The following is a 19,379-nucleotide window of genomic DNA, read 5'->3' as shown; positions in this document are numbered from 1 at the left end:
ACTTAGTCAAAACACTCTGAAAAGTATTTGGTTTACCTAGATGTAAAATGATGAAATGTTTGGATATTACTTTTTATTTATTTATTTAAGTTTAATGAATATTTTATTATTGCTAAATTTGAAATTATTTTATAAAAAGAAACAAAATTTTCTGTGTTTTCAAATGGGAAAATGTTTAAAAAGAGATGTGACATTTGTATCTCATATGCGGTAAGGTATACGAGAGATAGGTGTTACATTTATTGGTATCAGAGCTATATGTTTAGTCGATTCTCGACCGAAATTGAGTGTATTTGATGTAAAAAAAAGGGTACATGCCACTATTATATCAAGTTACTGATAAGGTATAGAAAGAATATGATAGATGTCTCTCCTTACTAACTTAAGTACTATCCTTATGTATGTTATACCAGATGTCAGATTCCATGAATTCAAGAAGAGCGACTGGATGAGAAAGTAGAGATGAAATGGATAGTGAAAGTTATTAAGAAAATAGAGAACACCCAATTTCTTCTGAGAACACCAGCGCACCGGCACCTCATGGTATGCCAGTACCGGAGTTTAGAGCTTTCATGCAAGCTCTTGATGCTATTTTGATAAGATTTCAACCTCCTCCGCCTCCCCCTATTCCCCCAGTACTGCGAATGTTAATTCCTAATGAGTTAAGAAGTTTGGGAGCTCATGAGTTTAGGGGAGATGAATATGAAGGTCCTATGGATGTGGATTTATGGTTGAATGATGTTATGATGATGTTGAAAAGTTTACAGTGCTCTGATAATGAAAAATTAGGCAGAGCTGTATCGTTACTCCAAGGATCAGCTCGGGTTTGGTGGACGAATACGACGATGTATGCATCGCCTGATAAAGTGAGCTGGCAATTTTTCCAAGATGAGTTCAAGAACAAGTATATCAGGGAGCAGTTTATGAGATCAATGCTGTTGAAGTTTCTTAACTTAAAACAAGGTGTTCGAGTGGTTTATGAGTATGAGGCCGAGTACAACAAGCTTAGTCGTTATGCTATTGTGGTGGTTACTAATGACAAATCTCGACGAGATTGGTTTATTGAGGGTCTGAGGCCAAAGTTGAAAGAGATGATGTTGGCCTTAAATTTTCGTAGCTTGCAAGAAGTGATTAACAGAGCGAAGGCTATTGAAAGAGCTCAAGAGGAGACTTTAACAGTGGAACAGAGTATTCAGATGGAAAAAAGGATTGGGATGTCTTCATCTACACATTATGCTAAGAGGGGCAAGGGCTCAAGTTCTTGATACACTGACAGACCTGATTCTGCTGTAACTTCACGGAAAACTAAGCAGTCATATTCATTTGCTTCTAGTTTGGGTAAAGCTTTTAGAGAGAGACCTCTATGTCAGACATGTGGCAGGTTACACGGGGGAGTATGTAGATTGCTCTCTGGCGTTTGTTTTCATTATGGTGAATCTGGTCACTTTGCTCGGAATTGCCTAAATAAGTCGGGAGATAGATCAACACAAACTGAGAGATCAGTGGCCGCACCAAGTAGAAGTAGAGGAAAATCAAGTGAGCAATATGAGACTAGCCAAAGACAAGAGACTCGAGGAGTGGCCCGAGTTTATAATATAAAGATTAGTGAAGATAGGGATGATTCATAGATCATAACAGGTACATTTAACCTTTTTTATGAACATGTTTTGTTCTAGTTGACCCTGGTTCAACACATTCATATATTAGTACAAAGCTGGTTATAACTAGAAGAATTTCTTTAGAATCAATTTATACTGAAATGATAGCAGTGAACCTTATGGGTCATAGTGCAAGGGTAACATGGGTGTGTAGAAAATGTCCAATTAAGATTCAAGGGGTTTTATTTTTGGAAAATTTGATGGAGTTTCCCTTTGATGAGTTTGAAATCATTTTGGGCATGGATTGGTTGTCTTTACATCATGGATGAGTAGACTGTCGTCGGAAGCGGTTATTCTTAAAGCATACGGAAGGCTCTGAAATTATAGTGATAGGTGAGAAAGCGAAATCCCTGTCCAATGTGATATCTGCCATGGCCGCCAAGAAAATGATGTTAAAAGGATGCATAACTTTTCTAGCTAATGTGATAGACACTCGAGTGCCGGAAGTAAGATTGCATGGTATCCCCATAGTTAGGGAATTTCTAGAGGTTTTTTCGGAAGAGTTACCGAGTTTACCTCCAGATCGTGAAGTAGAATTCAGAATTGAGTTTTATTCGTGTACCAAACTTGTTTCTATGGCTCCGTATCAGATGGCTCCAATGGAGTTAAGGGAATTAAATGCACAATTACAAGGACTACTCGATAAAGGATTTATCAGACTCAATGTTTCTCATTGGGGAGCACATGTTCTATTTGTGAAAAAGAAGGACGGGTCTATGTGGTTATGTATTGACTATCGTCAATTAAATAAAGTAATGATAAAGAACAAGTATCATGTTCTGAGGATTGATTACATGTTTGATCAATTGAAAGGCGTAGTAGTGTTCTCTAAGATAGATCTAAGATCGAGGTACCATCAGTTAAAGATCGAAAATGAGGATATCTCCAAGATGGCTTTTCAGACTCAGTACGGACACTATGAATTTGTAGTTATGCCGTTTGGATTAACAAATGCTCCTGCATCATTTATGATTTAATGTACAGAGTATTCCAACCGTACTTGGATCAGTTCATGGTAGTGTTTATATATGATATCTTGGTATATTCCAGGTCAAAGAAGGAACATGATGGTCATCTTCATGTGGTTCTTCATATAGTTTGTGATAAGAAGTTGTACGAAATTATCTAAATGAAAATTTTGGTTAGCTGAGATTGCTTTCCTTGGTCATATAGTATCTGTAGAAGGCATAAGAGTAGATCCCAAAAAATTTCAAGCTATAGTGGATTGGAAACCCCCAAAGAAATATTTTTGGAGTTTAGAGTTTCTTGGGGCTCGCTGGTTATTATAGGCGATTTGTGAAGAATTTCTCAATGTTAGCTCTACCGCTAACTAAGTTGTTACGGAAGGATATGTCTTTTGTTTGGACGGAAAGATGCCATGAAAGTTTTGATTTGCTTAATAGAATAGTAACTGAGGCTCTAGTGCTCGTGCAACCTGAGTCGAGTAAAGATTATGTTATTTACAGTGATGCATCCCACAATGGGTTGGGATGTTTGCTGATGCAAGTAGTGTTTGCTTTAAAAATCTGGCGCCATTATCTGTACGGTGAGCCTTGTCATGTTTATACGGATCATAAAAGTCTAAAGTATTTGCCGACTCAGAAAGAGTTGAATTTGAGGCAGAGAAGATGGATTGAGCTCTTAAAAGATTATGATTTGGTTATTGACTATCATCTAGGAAAGGCTAATGTGGTAACCAATGCGCTCAGTCGAAAGATTTTTGTAGCTTTAAGAGCTTTAGATGCACATATGTCTTTAAAGAATGATGGTTCTTTGATTGCTGAATTAAAGTTAAAGCCGATGTTCTTGGATCACGTAAAAGAGTTATAAGATTGAGATAAGAAATGCTTGATATGATTGGCACAAGTTGAAAAAGAAGAGACCAAAGATTTCGAAATAAGGGATAATAGATGCTTATATTACCGAGAAAGACTTTACATTCCCGATGATGATGATTTGAGGAAGGATATTCTTTGTGAGGCTCATTATAGCCCTTTGACTATGCACCAATGCGGGAATAAGATGTATCAGGATTTGAAGAGTCGTTATTGGTGGCCTGACATGAAAATAGTTATACCAGAGTTTATAGCCAAATATTTGACATGTAAGCAAGTGAAAACTGACATCAAGTGCAATCTGGATTACTGCAGCCAATAACCATTCCTGAGTGGAAGTGAGAGCGAGTTACAATGGATTTTGTTTCAGGGCTATATTTGTCACCGGGTAAAAAGGACTCGATATAGGTAATAGTAGACAAATTGAAAAAGACAACTCATTTTATCCCTGTTCGAGTGGATTACTCTATGGATAAGTTTGCGGAGTTATATATAAAAGAGATAGTTAGACTGCATGGAGTGCTGATATCAATAGTGTCCGATCGAGAACCAAGGTTTACTTTAAGATTCTGGAAGTCTTTACATGAGTCATTGGGTACTCGATTGAACTTCAAATATAACTTTTCATCCGCAGACAGATGGGTAGTCCGAGCGAGTTATTCAAATACTAGAGGATATGTTAAGGGCATGTGTGATTGAGTTTATGGGATCATGGGAAAAGTATTTTCCTTTAACAAAATTTACGTATAACAATAATTATCAATCAAGTATTAAGATAGCCCCATTTGAAGCTTTGTATGGGAGGAAATGTAGAACACCATTAAATTGATTTGAACTGAAAGATCGAGACCTGATCGGCTCGTGAAATTATCCAGAGCAATCTAAAGATAGCCTCAGATCGTCAGAAGTCCTATACAGATTTGAAAATAAAAGAATTAGAATATCAAGAGGGAGATAAAATATTTTTGAAAGTATCGACTTGGAAGAAGGTATTACATTTTGGGCAAAAAAGAAAACTGAGCCCGAGATTCATTGGACCATTTGAGATATTAAAAAGGGTTGGACCGCAGCTTATCAATTAGTTTTGCCTCCAGATATGGACAAGATACACAATGTTTTTCATGCATCGATGTTGAGGAGGTACAAATCAAATTTATCTCATGTTATCACGCCTAAAGAAGTAGAGATTCAACTGGGTTTAACTTATGAGGATGAACCTGTGTGGATATTGGCTAAGGAAACCAATGAATTGCGTAACAAAGGGATTCTTTTGGTTAAAGTGCTTTGGCAGAATCATAAGGTAGAAGAGGATACCTGGGAAAGAGAGGAGGATAAGAAAAAGCAGTTTCCACATTTTTTTCGTTTCATGTACTTCTTTAAATTCGAGGACGAATTTTCTTAAGAGGAGAATTGTTATACCCCAAATATTTAATTAAGGACTTTATTGAAAGGATTTAAAATTTGAGAATCTATTTGATTAATTGATAAAAGATGAGAATGATTTGGGCATAGTAGTTTAGACTAAATTGTTGTAATGGAGGATTCAAAGGGCATTTTGGTCATTTAGAATAAAATAAAATTAAAATCCATTCTTTATAGTATATTAAAGTAAATTAATAAGGGGATAAGGGATTAGCAAGGTCAACTCTTTTGTTCTTCTTATTGAAGCCTTGTATATGATAGAAGCTTAAGAAAGGATTAGATGGGATTAAAACAATGAGATAAGGCAAAAAAAATGGAGATTATAGAAAATGGGTTTTGAAATGATATGTTAATATATAAGTGTTTATTAATGTTTATTGGTAGAATTGACTTGTTAAAGAGGTAAATAAGAGATTAGAAGCATTGGATTGGAATAAGAACATATTAGAAAAAGAGATGTGATTATTAGATTTACATGTTCTTGGAAGAGGTTAGATATTATAAGTAGCTAATTGAAGGAAATTAGTGGGATTAAGTAAAGAAGAGTTTAGTAGTATTGTGGGAGGTAGACATAACGAAATTTGACCCCATTTGTATAATAATCGGGTTGAAAACTGAAAAATCTGGGCACGGGTATCGATATTGATAGAATAGTATCGATACTATAGGCTAAAATGGGATAAATCAGCTGAGTAGTATCGATACTGATTCAATTAGTATCGATACCATTCAAAACAAAATGAAAAAATGGTATCGATACCATAGTTGGGTATCGGTACCATAGTATGGTAGTATCGATACCATGGTAGGGGTATCAATACTGAGGAGCAAATAATTGTAAGATAGGCTGATATTGTTGTAGAGAAGTTAATAATAGGTACTTTTGAGTAATGTTTAAGTATAATTGTTAGGAAATATACTAACAATTGATATTATATACGTATTTAATGGATATGAAATAGATCGAAATCAAGCTCCCGAGTCAAGTAAAGAAAAAGGCAAAGGCCAAGTTCCGGAGTAATCAACTTTACATTTTGGATGCAAAAGCGAGGCAAGCCAGTTGAGTACATTTAATTATGTATGTATACGTTATGGTAGTCATAGTTGTATGGTTTATTGATGTATGTATGGTGATTACCAAATGGCACTAAGTGTGCAAAAACTTAAGAAATTCATACCAAGTGGATGAATTTCCGTATGGGCACTATATGTGTAAACTTAAGAAATTCCTACTAAGTGGATGAATTTCCGTATGGGCATTATATGTGTAAACTTAAGAAATTCATACTAAGTGGATGAATTTTCGTATGGGCACTTTAGGTGTAAAATTAAGAAATTCATACTAAGTGGATGAATTTCCGTATGGGCACTATATGTGTAAAAATTAAGAAATTCATACTAAGTGGATGAATTTACGTATGGGCACTTTCTGTGTAAACTTAAGAAATTCATACTAAGTGGATGAATTTTCGTATGGGCGTTATATGTGTAAACTTAAGGAATTCAGACTAAGTGGATGAATTTCCGTATGGGCACTTTATGTGTAAATTTAAGAAATTCATACTAAGTGGATGAATTTTTGTATGGGCATTATATGTGCAAAAACTAGGAAATTCATACCAAGTGTATAAATTTCCATATTGGTAGTGGGTGTAAAATCCACGTACATTAGAGTAATGGTCAAGATATAATTGTATTAGTATTACAGAAGTAAACTATCGAATGTTTGATGAATTGAAAGAAGTAATGGATATTAGAATTCTAATAATATACTTGTACGTTGAATTTTGCTTTTGATTATTATGTTTCACTAAGAAATTTCTTAGCTTGTGTTATTTTCACGCGTATGTTTTTCTTTCACTGGAGTAAGGAGATTACCGGACATCAAAGCAAGGGTCACCTCTTGAGTAACAGTATGATAAGTTAACCCAATCCACATTGAATGTTTCCTAAAGGGCAGGATATTCGCCAAGGTGGAGATTTATTAGGTATGGCTCATAAATATATCAGTAATAGAGAAAGTCTCGTAGTGGGGGTTACGATTATATGGGTTGGGGGTGCGGGGCGCAGCCCGCGGTACGGTACAGGGTTATTTTTTGTAAATATGTACCCAGGTTTATTTATTATAAAAGGAGATGTAACCTAAACCTATGAGACATTGAATAAAATTTCTAGCGTTGCCTAGGGCACCGAGATGTAAGCACATTACTGAACCTCGTTAAAATTCTTGTGTTCTTTCCATTTTCTTTACCCGATTATTTAACAACCAACACAAGGTAAGGTGATCTTTATATTCAAAACATCTACCTTAATGTCTTTACAGGATTATATAGGATCTCCGCCCAAATAAGAGGGAAAGAGAGAGGGGAAGATTCTAAATGGAAGCTATAGACACATTTTCGTCTGACATTATTTAATTTTTTATCATATAATATAGTTTTTTCAAAAAAAAAATAATATATGGTTTTTGAAAATATATAATATAATTTTTAAAATCATATGGCATAGTTTTGAAAACATATTATATAGTTTTAAAACAACACTAATATATAGTTTTTGAAAATATAGTATATTTCAAAAACATATGGTTTTGAAAATATATAGCATAATTTAAAAAAAACATATTATTATATTTTAAAAACATATAATTATTGAAAAAATACGTAATATATACTTGAAAACATATTATATGATTTTAAAAATATATATTATATTTTTTAGAAAATATATATATATATATAATATATATATTAGCTTATTATTATTATTATTTATTTTTTTCTCTTATCTTTCTTCATTTTTAGGTTAAATGGTTCAATAAAAGTCCAAATCTGGGTCCAAAGAGTCCAAAAGAAAAGCCAAAGGTAAGATCCAAATTCGGCCCAACCGAATCAGTAGGCCAACCCGGTGGGAAGTCCAAACTCTGGTTTCAACCCTAGACCAACGCCACAAAGGAGTGACAACTGTTGGATCTGGTCAAAGTGATCCAATGGCAGATTGAGAAAACTGAAAGGCACCCACGTACTGAACAACAACCACGCACTGACGAAGCATCCAAAGCTGAGAAAAACGCCGAAAAATTGGCCATAACCGAGTTTCTCGACAAAATCAAGACTGCTCCTTCCTGTTTTAATCGGTAACAACCACACTGGCAGGGTTATAAAAACCCCGAATCATTGAAACAAAATAGGAAAAATCGAAGAGCATAACAACGAACAACACCAAAAGGTGATATCTACCAGAGAAAACAAAGCTAGCACAAAAATAACCAAGCAAGGCAAGTAAAAATCCATCGAGGCAACCTAAATTACACATTCAAATACCCTTCGAGAATCAAGAAAAAGCATCGGTCGAGTTACGCAAGAGCCTTGTCGGAAAGAAAGGTCGATGGAACTCAAGAGATGCCAATTTTAAGGTAAATATCACCTAAAAGTGTAGATCTATGCCGTTTAGGGGCGATGTTTGAGCGATTGGGGTTTGGGTTCAGCTTCAACTTTGGGGTGTTTGAGGATTTTCCAGCCACCGAAGGCGGTGCCCATAGTGGCGGGGTTAGCGACAGTTGTCTATGCGGGAGCGGTGGCTGGCCATTGGTTGGTTGGGGTGAGTTGAGAGCATTTTTGAGAGAGAGGGGGGGGGAGATTTTTAGAAATGGGATGAATGAATTATTTTTAGAGAGAGGGATGGCCTTTATGAAATACTAAAATTTTAAATTATTTCTGTTGTCCCTGATATTTTGATGCGTAATTCATTCGGTCACCTGTTGTAAATTGGTCATTAAATTTTAAATTAATTCAATTTAATCATTGTTATATTTTTGTATCTTTGCAATTTAACCTCTTAATTTTGTTTTCTTTCCTTGCAACATTCAATTACTACTAGTTTAATCCTTGGTTTTAAATTTTTTGTAATTTAACCTTTTAATACCAACAAAAGTGTTATGATATCCAAGTTAAAACCAACTACAACTATACCGTTAGGTACTTCTAGGAAGATGTGAGGGAACTAAGGAGGGAACTAAGGAGGGAAAAGAAGCATTTCGGTTGATTACCATGACATGTAAGGAACTTTACCAACAACTTTTTTATACATATATGGTGTCACCATACCGAGTATAACCATTAAAGCCCCCAACCCCAAGTGCTATGTTGAAAACACACATTGTAAGTATCATGATGGTGTCCCAGGGCATACTATTGAAAACTACCTCGCCTTTAAGAAGATTGTTTAAAGGATGTGCAACAGGAACTGGATTCATTTCAATAACTTAGAAACACCTAACGTTGCGCATAACCCTCTTCCTAACCAAAAAAAAAGTAGGGTTAATGCAATCACCAAGGAAATGGGAAAGAGAGTTAAAACAAGTGTATTTGAAGTAAAGTCTCCTCTGGTTTGGGTATAGAGGCAAATGGTAAAGGCAAAATTTCTTATACCATATTCTAATACATCGAAATACAAAGGTGTAACCATTGTTGTTATCACAATGAAGAGGGACAAGAAGGAGCTGGAATTCTATGAGGAAAGCAAGGACACTCTGTAACCCGATGTTTGTGCGAATGGAGATTTATTTGATAAGGGGTATGACACATGCCACCCTTTGATAATCACCTCTAAGGTGAATATGACGAATAAGGCACCAACAAAGGTGATAGTGACACCAAGACCTTTTCCTACAAGAAACAAACAATTGCATTCGAAGTATTAATGCCAAGTCTAGTTTACCCCAGAGAATATGACGAAGCAGGGCATTCAGTTAGAAAATACTATTATCAAAAGTCTAGTTTACCCCAGAGAATGTTTGAACCATTCAAGAATATGAACCAATGATGAACGACCAATAAGAGAGGAGAAAGCTATGGATTTTTTGAAGTTCTTGAAACATAGTGAATACAACATTGTGGAACAGCTACATAGCCTACCAACATGTATTTCAATGTTGACATTATTGTTGAGTTCGGAGGAACACAAGAAAGAACTATTAAAGGTCTTGAATCAGACATTTGTGCCAAAAGACATACTAGTCAATAAGTTGGATCGACTAGTTAACAATATCCAGACTGATAATCTAATCTCATTCTCTGATGATGAGGTTTCATCCGATGGAAGGGGTCAGACTAAAGTGTTACATATTACCACTCATTGCAAGGGGAATGCTTTGCCAATTGTATTAATCGAAAATGGATTTGCCTTTAATGTAATGCCTTTGGTCACTCTTAATAGGTTACTAGTGGATACTTCCCACCATGAGAACATGCCAGAGTATGGTCTGAGAATTTGACGGGACAAAGAGGGAGGTTCTCGACAAAATTGAAGTACTTTTGACCATTAGGACTGCCACATTCAATATAGATTTCCTGGTGATGGACATTGTGCCTTCTTACAACTACCTTTTAGGAAGGCTATGAATTCATCAAGCTAGGGCATAACCATTAACACTGTACCAGAAAGTCAAATTTGTTATTGAGGGGATCTTATAATCATCAATGCTGAAGAAGACATAGTGACGAGCGTGACCACCGAGGCCCTTTACATAGATGTGAATGAGGAAACTCTAGAATGTTTATTCTTATCATTGGAGTTTGTCAATGCCACATTTATCGCCAAAGGGGGTAAGATTCCCAAACCTAGATTCTCATATTGTACCAGGATGGAAATCAAGTAAACTTTGGGGAAATGTGCAAAGACATGAAAAGGATTCAGAGGTTCTTTATAGGGAAGAATCAACCCCATTTTTCATGTAGTCAAGCTAGACCAATTTGGGCTTGGATATCAGCCCAATCATCAATAAAGAATGACATAGATTCAAATGTGCCAAGAAAGAAGGAAGATAAAATTAACTGGAGAAGAAGTTAAGTGGGAACCAATGTCTTTTCCTCCCCTCCACAACACATTCAGATTTGGTGGTTATGTTTTTGAAGATGAGAAAAGGATGGATTTGCCTGATCTGGAAGAAGCATTAAAGGACTTAAGCATTAATGCTATAAAAATGGATGACACTGAGGATGTTGATAGATATGGAATCCGTCTATTACCACAGGGTTCATGCTTAACAACTGGATTGTTGAAGAACTACATGTGGTTTTCAAATCTCTTTTAGAGTAATACTCAAACTTTCCCTCTTTGCCTATACCTGAGGCAATATGTGATCTTTTCTAAGGGTTAATGAATGATTTCTATTTATATTTAAAAAAAAGATGCAATTTTCCTTTCTGGAAAACATTTCTTTCTTTCACTTTTATTTCTATCCATAATACATTTATTCCTCCATTTTATGTGGGATGTTTTCCTCTCGCATATATACATTTTCCTTTCTTTTCCTTTAGTTCTTTGGATGTTAATGATGTGGATGATGATGATTCTAACCCGGAGGTTAACTTTAAGAAGTTCAAGTGTCTCGGGGAAATGTTGAATATGACAATGAAGAAGAGTGCAACTTACCTCCTGAGCTATTAAGAATGGTGGAAAGAGAAGACAAACAAATATTCCCCATTAAGAGAAAATTGAAATTTTAAAACTGAGCACTGAGGAAGAAAAGAAAAATTAAAATTGGCACGATACTTTCGTCTGAGGCGAGGCAAAGTTTGATAGACTTACTTCAAGAGTTCAATGACATGTTTGCATGGTCATATCAAGACATGCCTAGGCTAGACACGTATATGGTAGTCCATAAACTACCAATCAAGCCAGAATGCAAACCTATACAAAAAAAGCTAAGGAGGATGAGACCTGAAATGCTCCTTAAGATAAAAGAAAAAGTCAAGAAACGATTTGATGTTGGTTTTCTTAAAGTTGCCAAGTATCTGGAATGGGGTGGCTAACATATTACCAATACCAAAGAAGGATAGAAAAGTGTGCATGTTTGTTGACTATCGAGACCTCAACAAAGCAAGTCCTAAAGACAACTTCCCATTGCCGCACATAGATACTATGGTGGATAATACAACAGAAAATTCCTTATTCTCTTTCATGGATGGTTACTCAGGATACAACCAGATCAAGATGCATTCAGATGACATGGAGAAGACTACATTGTCACAATGTGGGGAACATTCTATTACAAGTTGATGCCCTTCGGGTTAAAGAATGTTGGGGTAATGTACCAAAGAGCTATGGTGATTTGTTTCATGACATGTGGATAAGAAGAATGAAGTTTATGTTGATGACATGATTGTCAAAGCACAAACTGAAGATGAACATATCGAGAACCTGAGGAAACTCTTCCAATGATTGAGAAAGTTTCAATTGAAGTTGAACCAAACAACTGTACATTCGGAGTAACATCTGGAAAACTGTTGGGCTTCGTTGTTAGTAGGAAAGACATTGAAGTTCATCTAGATAAAGTTAAAGCCATCTAGAATTTACCTCATCCACGAACATAAAAAGACGTTTAAGGTTTTCTAGGCAGACTAAACTACATTGCTCGATTCATATCTCAATTGACGGATAAATGTGATCCACTTTTTTGTCTCATTTGAAAGATTAACTCTGGGACATGGGATGAGGATTGCCAGATAAAAGAGTATTTGTCTCACACTCCTATTCTAATGTCTCCCATCCCAGGAAAACATTTGTTTTTATATTTGTCCATCTTTGAGAACTCGATGGGATGTGTCCTGGGGTAACATGATGAGACATAAAGGAAATAAAGAGCCATTTACTACCTTAGCAAGAAGTTCACTAATTGCGAGGCCAGATATCCAGCCATTGAAAAAGTTTATTGCGCTATAGTCTGGGCTACACGAAGACTCAAGCAATACATGATATACCATACCACTTGGTTAATTTCCAAGTTGGATCCGCTAAAATTCAAGATGGGCGTACCCGCTCTCTCCGGAAGGTTAGCCCTGAATTACCCATTTCCTGTATACATTTCCATACACAAATCACAGATGTCACATGACTTTTAGAAACATTTACTTATTTGTAAAACTCATAAAATTTTGTTTCAAAAAGAAAACAAAACATTAAATATAAAAGTAAAACATTCTTTGTAACATATTACCAAAAATTATTACTTTAATTACATTCCAGAGCATTTTTCTTGAATTCAATTACATGCCAGTTACTTTTCAAAATAAACATGATTGTCCTACTGTTACTGACGAGTTAACCTTAGATTGATGATAGCTGCTTTTGCACTCCTTAGTCGGCTAGTCTTTACTTTTACCTACGCGTGAAATCAACACACGTTAAGTATTTACTTAGTGAGGCATAATATTGTAAATGAACTACAATTCATACATTACCATATCATGACTATCATTTAAAACATTTTCAATTAAACCAGGAGTGGCACATTTCTTCCAAAATGCACCGTTATGCATTTAATTTTCATTAGTGGCACCTTTATGCCAATAATGCACCGTTATGCATTTTCATTTATGGCACATTTCTGCAATTAATGCATCGTTATGCATTTTCATTTATGACACCTTTCTGCCAATAATGCACCGTTATGCATTTTCATTTATGACACCTTTCTGCCAATAATGCACCGTTATGCATTTTCATTTATGACTCATTTCTGTCAATAATGCACTGTTATGCAATTTCATTTATGACACCTTTCGTCCAACAATGCACCATTATGCATTTTCATTTATGACACTTTTCTTCCAATAAAGCAATGTTATGTATTTTCATTTATTTTTTTTATTTTAGATCAGTTCATACTCTAAAACATATTCATAATATCATTTTCATACACAAAATGAAAGTATATTAAATACCATAAAGCATACATTAAATCAAAACATTCTAAGTTGACTCATTACGAGTATTCCTCATCTCATATAAATACAATAAATGCACTCACCTAATATACCTCCCTAGTAGGCTGTAATGATGTCTAACTACTCGACAACTTTATCCTTGCCTTTTTTCTTGCTTGACTCGGGAGCTTGGTTATGATCTACACAAGTATCCATTAAGTGCACATACAATGTTAGTATACTCCCTAACATTTATACTTTAATAATACTCAAATGTACTATTATTTTTAATTTCTATTACAATTTCAGCATATGTTACAATTCCAGGCTCAATAGTATCGATAAACCTACCAAGGTATCAATACTTCTATATTATGGTACCGATACTCCCTTTCAGTATCGATACCATTTCTACATTCTGGAATCCACGGTATCAATACCTTTCTCTTAGTATCGATACTACATCAGTATCGATACTAACTGCATCAGTATCGATATTTTTATCGTAATTCTTCAAATTTAATCCTTTAGTATCGGTATTGTTCTTCCAGTACCGATACCCCTATCCAAATTTTCCATTTTTCAACTCGATTTTCACCAAATTTATTTTAATTCTTATTTTTACCTCAAACAAACCTTAAACTTAAAATTACTTAACCCAACTAACTTTTCTCCATTTAGCTTCTTATAACATCTAAATTCTCTAAAGAACATTCAAACCAAGAATCATACTACTTTTTCTAACATGTCTTTAATCACATCCAAGGCTTCTAATCTTATTTACTTCTTTGACAAGTTAAATATACTAGTAAACCTCAATAAAAACTCATATTTGAACATATCATTCTAAAACCCATTTTCTTTAATCTCAAATAAATCATCCATCCCTTAGTTTTATTCCTCTCTGACCCTTCCTTAAGCTTCCACATCACTTAAGGTTTCAAAACCAAACCAAAAACTAAAGGAAAAACTAGCCAAATGAAGTATTACCTTTGGATATGGGAGAGCACAATCACGAGAATGAAGGAGAGAAGATAACTTAGTGTATTTTTCAACTTTCCCTTTTCCCCTTTTCTTTAATACCCTAATTAAAATGAATTTTAAATTTATTTCCCTTTAAAGGAAAAAATACCCCTTTTATTCTTCCATTCTTATTAACTGGTCTTAAACACATTTCTAAATCATTTTCTTATACTTTACCATTTATTCAATTTAATCCTCCAAATTTTTAAATCCTTTTAATATAGTCACTGACCTGATATTTGGGGTATTACAACTCTCCCCCTTAAGGAAATTTATTTTCGAATTTTAAGAAATACCTGATATGAAAAGGTATGGAAACTGTTTCCTCATGTCCTCATCTTTTTCCTAAGTAGCTTCTTCTACCTTATGGTTTTGCCAAAGTACTTTAACTAGAGGACTTTTCTTGTTACACAGTTCTTTGCTTTCTCGAGCAAGATCCACACTAGTTCTTCCTCGAAAGTTAAATCTGGCCAGATCTCTATTCCTCCGGTGTGATAATATGGGATGGAACTGATCAGTACCTTATGAGCATCTACATATGAAAGACATTGTGGATCTTATCCATATTCGAAGGCAAAACTAACTGATAAGCTATTTTATGTTCAAAATCTCATAAGGTCCAATGAATCTCGGACTCATATTTCTTTTATGTTCAAACCGTAATACTTTCTTCCGAGGCAACACTTTCAGAAATACCTTGTCTCCCACTTGAAATCAAGTCCTTTTTTACCTGGTGACAAAGGTAGCCCCGAAACAAAATCCATTGTAACTCGTTCCCACTTCCACTCAAGACTGGATATCAGTTGTAGCAATCTAGAAGACACTTGATGTTCAATTCTCACTTGCTGACATGTCAAATATCTCGCAACGAACTCTGATATAACCCTTTTCATGCCAGGCCACCGATAATGACTTTAAATCCTAATACATCTTATCCCCGCCTGAGTGCATCGTCAAAGGACTATAATGTGCCTCAGAAAGAATATATTTCTTTAATTCCTCATTATCAGGAATGCAAAGTCTTCCACTATAATATAAACATCCATCAACCCTCATTTCGAAGTCTTTAACCTCTTTTTTTCTACTTGTGCCCTTCTCGCCAAGCATTTCTCATCTTGACCTTGCAGCTCTTTTGCCCGATCTAAAAGGATTGAATTTAAATTAAGTTCAGCAATAAAGGTGCCATCTTCCATTAAAGACATACGCACATCCAAAGTCCGTAGAGAGGCAAAAGTCTTTCCGCTAAAGGCATCTGCTACTACATTAGCTTTTCTGAGATGATAATCAATGGTCAAATCATAATCTTTTAAGAGCTCGATCTATCTCCTTTGTCTTAAGTTCATTTCTTTTTAAGTCAGCAAGTACTTTAAAATCTTGTGATCTGTATAAACATGTTAACACTCACCGTACAAATAATGACGCCAAATTTTCAAAGCAAACACAACCGCTGCCAATTTCAAGTCGTTCGTCGGGTAATTTCTCTCGTGATTTTTCAACTATCTTGAGGCATAAGCCATAAATTTTCCATCTTGCATGAGCACACATCCCAAACCATTATGAGATACATCATTAAAGGCTACATAGTCTTTATCTGACTCAGATTGTACGAGCATTGGCGCCTCTCTATTCTTTTTAACATTTTAAAAATCTCTTATCATTTCTCCATCCAATCAAAAGGCACATCTTGCTGTAACAAATTAGTTAGCGGCAAAGCTAACATTGAGAAGTTCTTCTCAAACTGTCTATAATAACCAATAAACCTCAAGAAACTTTGAACATCAGAAATATTCTTTGGGGTTACCAATCCAATATTGCTTGAATCTTTTTAGGATATACTCTTATGCCTTTTGCGGAGACTATATGACCAAGGAAAACAATCTCAGTTAACCAAAAATCAAACTTGGACAATTTGACATACAACTTCTTTTCTCGAAGTGTCTGATGAACCACTCGAAGATAGGCATCATGTTCCTCTCTTGACTTGGAATACACCAAAATATCATCTATAAATACCACCACGAATTGATCCAAATAAGGTTGAAATACTCGGTTCATCAAGTCCATAAATACTTCTGGAGAATTAGTCAATCCAAATGGAATCACCACAAACTCATATTGTCCATATCGAATATGAAAAGTTATCTTTGAAATATCATCCTCTTTTATCTTTAGTTGGTGGTATTCCGATCTCAGGTCTATCTTAAAGAACACTACTGCGCCTTTCAATTGATTGAACAGATCATCAATCCTCGAAAGAGGATAGTTATTCTTTATTGTTACTTTATTTAACTGATGATAGTCGATGCATAATCGCATAGACCCGTCATTATTTTTCACAAAGAACAAAGGTGCTCCCCAAGGAGAAACATTGGGTCTTCCAAATCCCTTATCGAGTAAATCTTCCAATTGGTCTTTTAATTCTCTTAACTCTATTAGAGCCATTCAATATGCATCCACAGAAATAGGTTTGGTACCTGGGTAAACCTTAATCTTGAATTATACTTCCCGGTCTGAAGATAAACCCTATAATTCTTCCAGAAAAACCTATGGAAATTCCTTAACTATTGGGATATCATTTAATCTCGCTTCTGGTACTCGAGTGTCTATCACATTATCTAGGAAAGCTGTAAACCCTTTTGACACCATTTTCCTTGTAGTCATGGTTGATATTACATTGGATGGTGATTTTGCTTTTTCACCGATCATTACTAATTCGGAGCCTTCTGCGTCATTTAAAAAAATCACTTCTTGCGATAATCAACCCACCCATGATGTGGATACAACCAATCCATGCCCAAAATGATTTCAAACTCATCGAAAGGAAACTCCATTAAGTTTACTGGAAACACAATCCCTTGAATCTTTATCTGGCATTTTCTATATACCCGAGTTACTCTCACATTGTGACCCATAGGGTTTACCGCTATCATCTCACTAACAATTGGTTCTAAAGGAATTCCTATAGCTTTAACCAACTTTTTACTAATGTATGAGTGTGTAGAACAATGGTAAACTAAAAAATATATAGGTTCATCAAAAAGATGGAATGTACCTGTTATGATCTTTGGGTCATCCTAATCCTCATTGGTCTTAATATTGTAAATTATGGCAACTCCTGAGTCTCTTGTTGCTGCATTGATTCAGATTGTCCCCCGGATCTACCCTTTCCTTTGATTCTATTAGAGGCTGCCACAGATCTTTCAGATTGCGTCGAATTATCTCCAGATTTCTTAGGATGGTTTCGGGCAAAGTGACCAGTCTCGTCACATTGTAAACAAGCTCCACTGAGAAGTCTACATACTCCACGATGCAATTTACCATATGTTGACATGGATTTCTTTCTCCAAATACTCCACCCGAGCTTGTAATACCCCAAAAATTTAGATAATGACCAAAATGAAAATTTTGAAAGTTTAATGGTCAAAGTAGAAAATTGAGAAAACGTTTAGGGAATTAAGTGATAAATTTCCTAAAAAGGATTCTATTCCATAAAGAGAGAGTTTACTCTTTAGAGTGCGGTTTTATAGAAATCAAATTTTTGGATTTGAAATTTTAGTAAAGAAAAATTAGAAAGAGTTAAAGCCGGTAAGGAATCGGTAAATTCATATCGAATTGGAATTTTACGAAAATTTGAAGGATATTATAAAATGGTTTGAAATATTATTTTAATATTTTATATTAGAGAAATTTGGTTTGGAATTATGCAATTTTTTAGATTTAACCGAAATAGTGGAATTTAGTGACTAAAACACAATTTTTGAAAATTCATGGGAAATTTCAGAAATCAAAGTCAAATTAATTCATATTTGACTTTGAAAGATGATAAGGATGAGGTGTCTTGGTTTTATGGTGAATAGGAAGATTCATTAAGGGTGATTTGGTATAATCTCAATTAAATGAATTTTTTATTCATTTATAGTGGAATTTATTGTAAACTAAGATGAAATGCACCCAACATTTCATCCAAATAACTCATCTTCTTCTCCAAGCTGCGTGGGTTTTCTCCAAAGGTGAGAGAAAGCTTCAATTCAATTTTTAAGCAAATTCCTTAAGATTTGAGTATGCCTTAAAATAGAATATTGTTATATGTGAAAAACGTTATCATTTGGTACCAATATTGCATGATAATCTTGTTGGTGTTCAAAGATCTCAAATTCTATAGTTTGTGTTCATATAAGGGATCATGAAATTGATGATGGATCTTGATGTTTGTGATGTAGTAGATTTATATTCAAGCATGTATGATGATCAGAACATGTTTAATCTTTCTAAAAACTTGTTCTTAAAATTTCAGCCATGGATTGTTTGAGTGAAAAAATTATGGTAAAATTATATATGGGTTGGAAATGATGAAGGAAGTATTCTACAAGCCTTAGAAAATTTGAGGACCATTTTGTAATTTTTGAAAAGTTAGGGATCAATTCATAAATTTTGGAAAATTGATGGGGTTATTGTGTAAGTATTATATAATTGATGTATTGTGTTGGAAAATGTTGTTTTGGAATTGAAATGAGTGTTAGATGTGAAATATGACTATTAATGGAAATTTGAAAAGATTTGTGATTTAAGTACAACGTTGCATAGTTGGGGTACTTAATTGTAATTATGGTTTTGTAAAAGCATTTGAATGGAAATAATTTCAATGCTGGAATTATTGGTATTAAGAATCTAAGTGGTAAAATGGTGAAGGACCATTTTATATAAATTGGAAAAGTTGGTTCCAATGTTAAAAA

This window comes from Hibiscus syriacus, unplaced genomic scaffold (assembly GCF_006381635.1).
Source record: "Hibiscus syriacus cultivar Baekdansim isolate YM2019G1 unplaced genomic scaffold, ASM638163v2 tig00112380_pilon, whole genome shotgun sequence".
Classification (NCBI taxonomy): Eukaryota; Viridiplantae; Streptophyta; class Magnoliopsida; order Malvales; family Malvaceae; genus Hibiscus; species Hibiscus syriacus.
The sequence above is the reverse complement of the archived record's forward strand: the minus strand, read 5'-3'. Positions refer to the sequence as shown.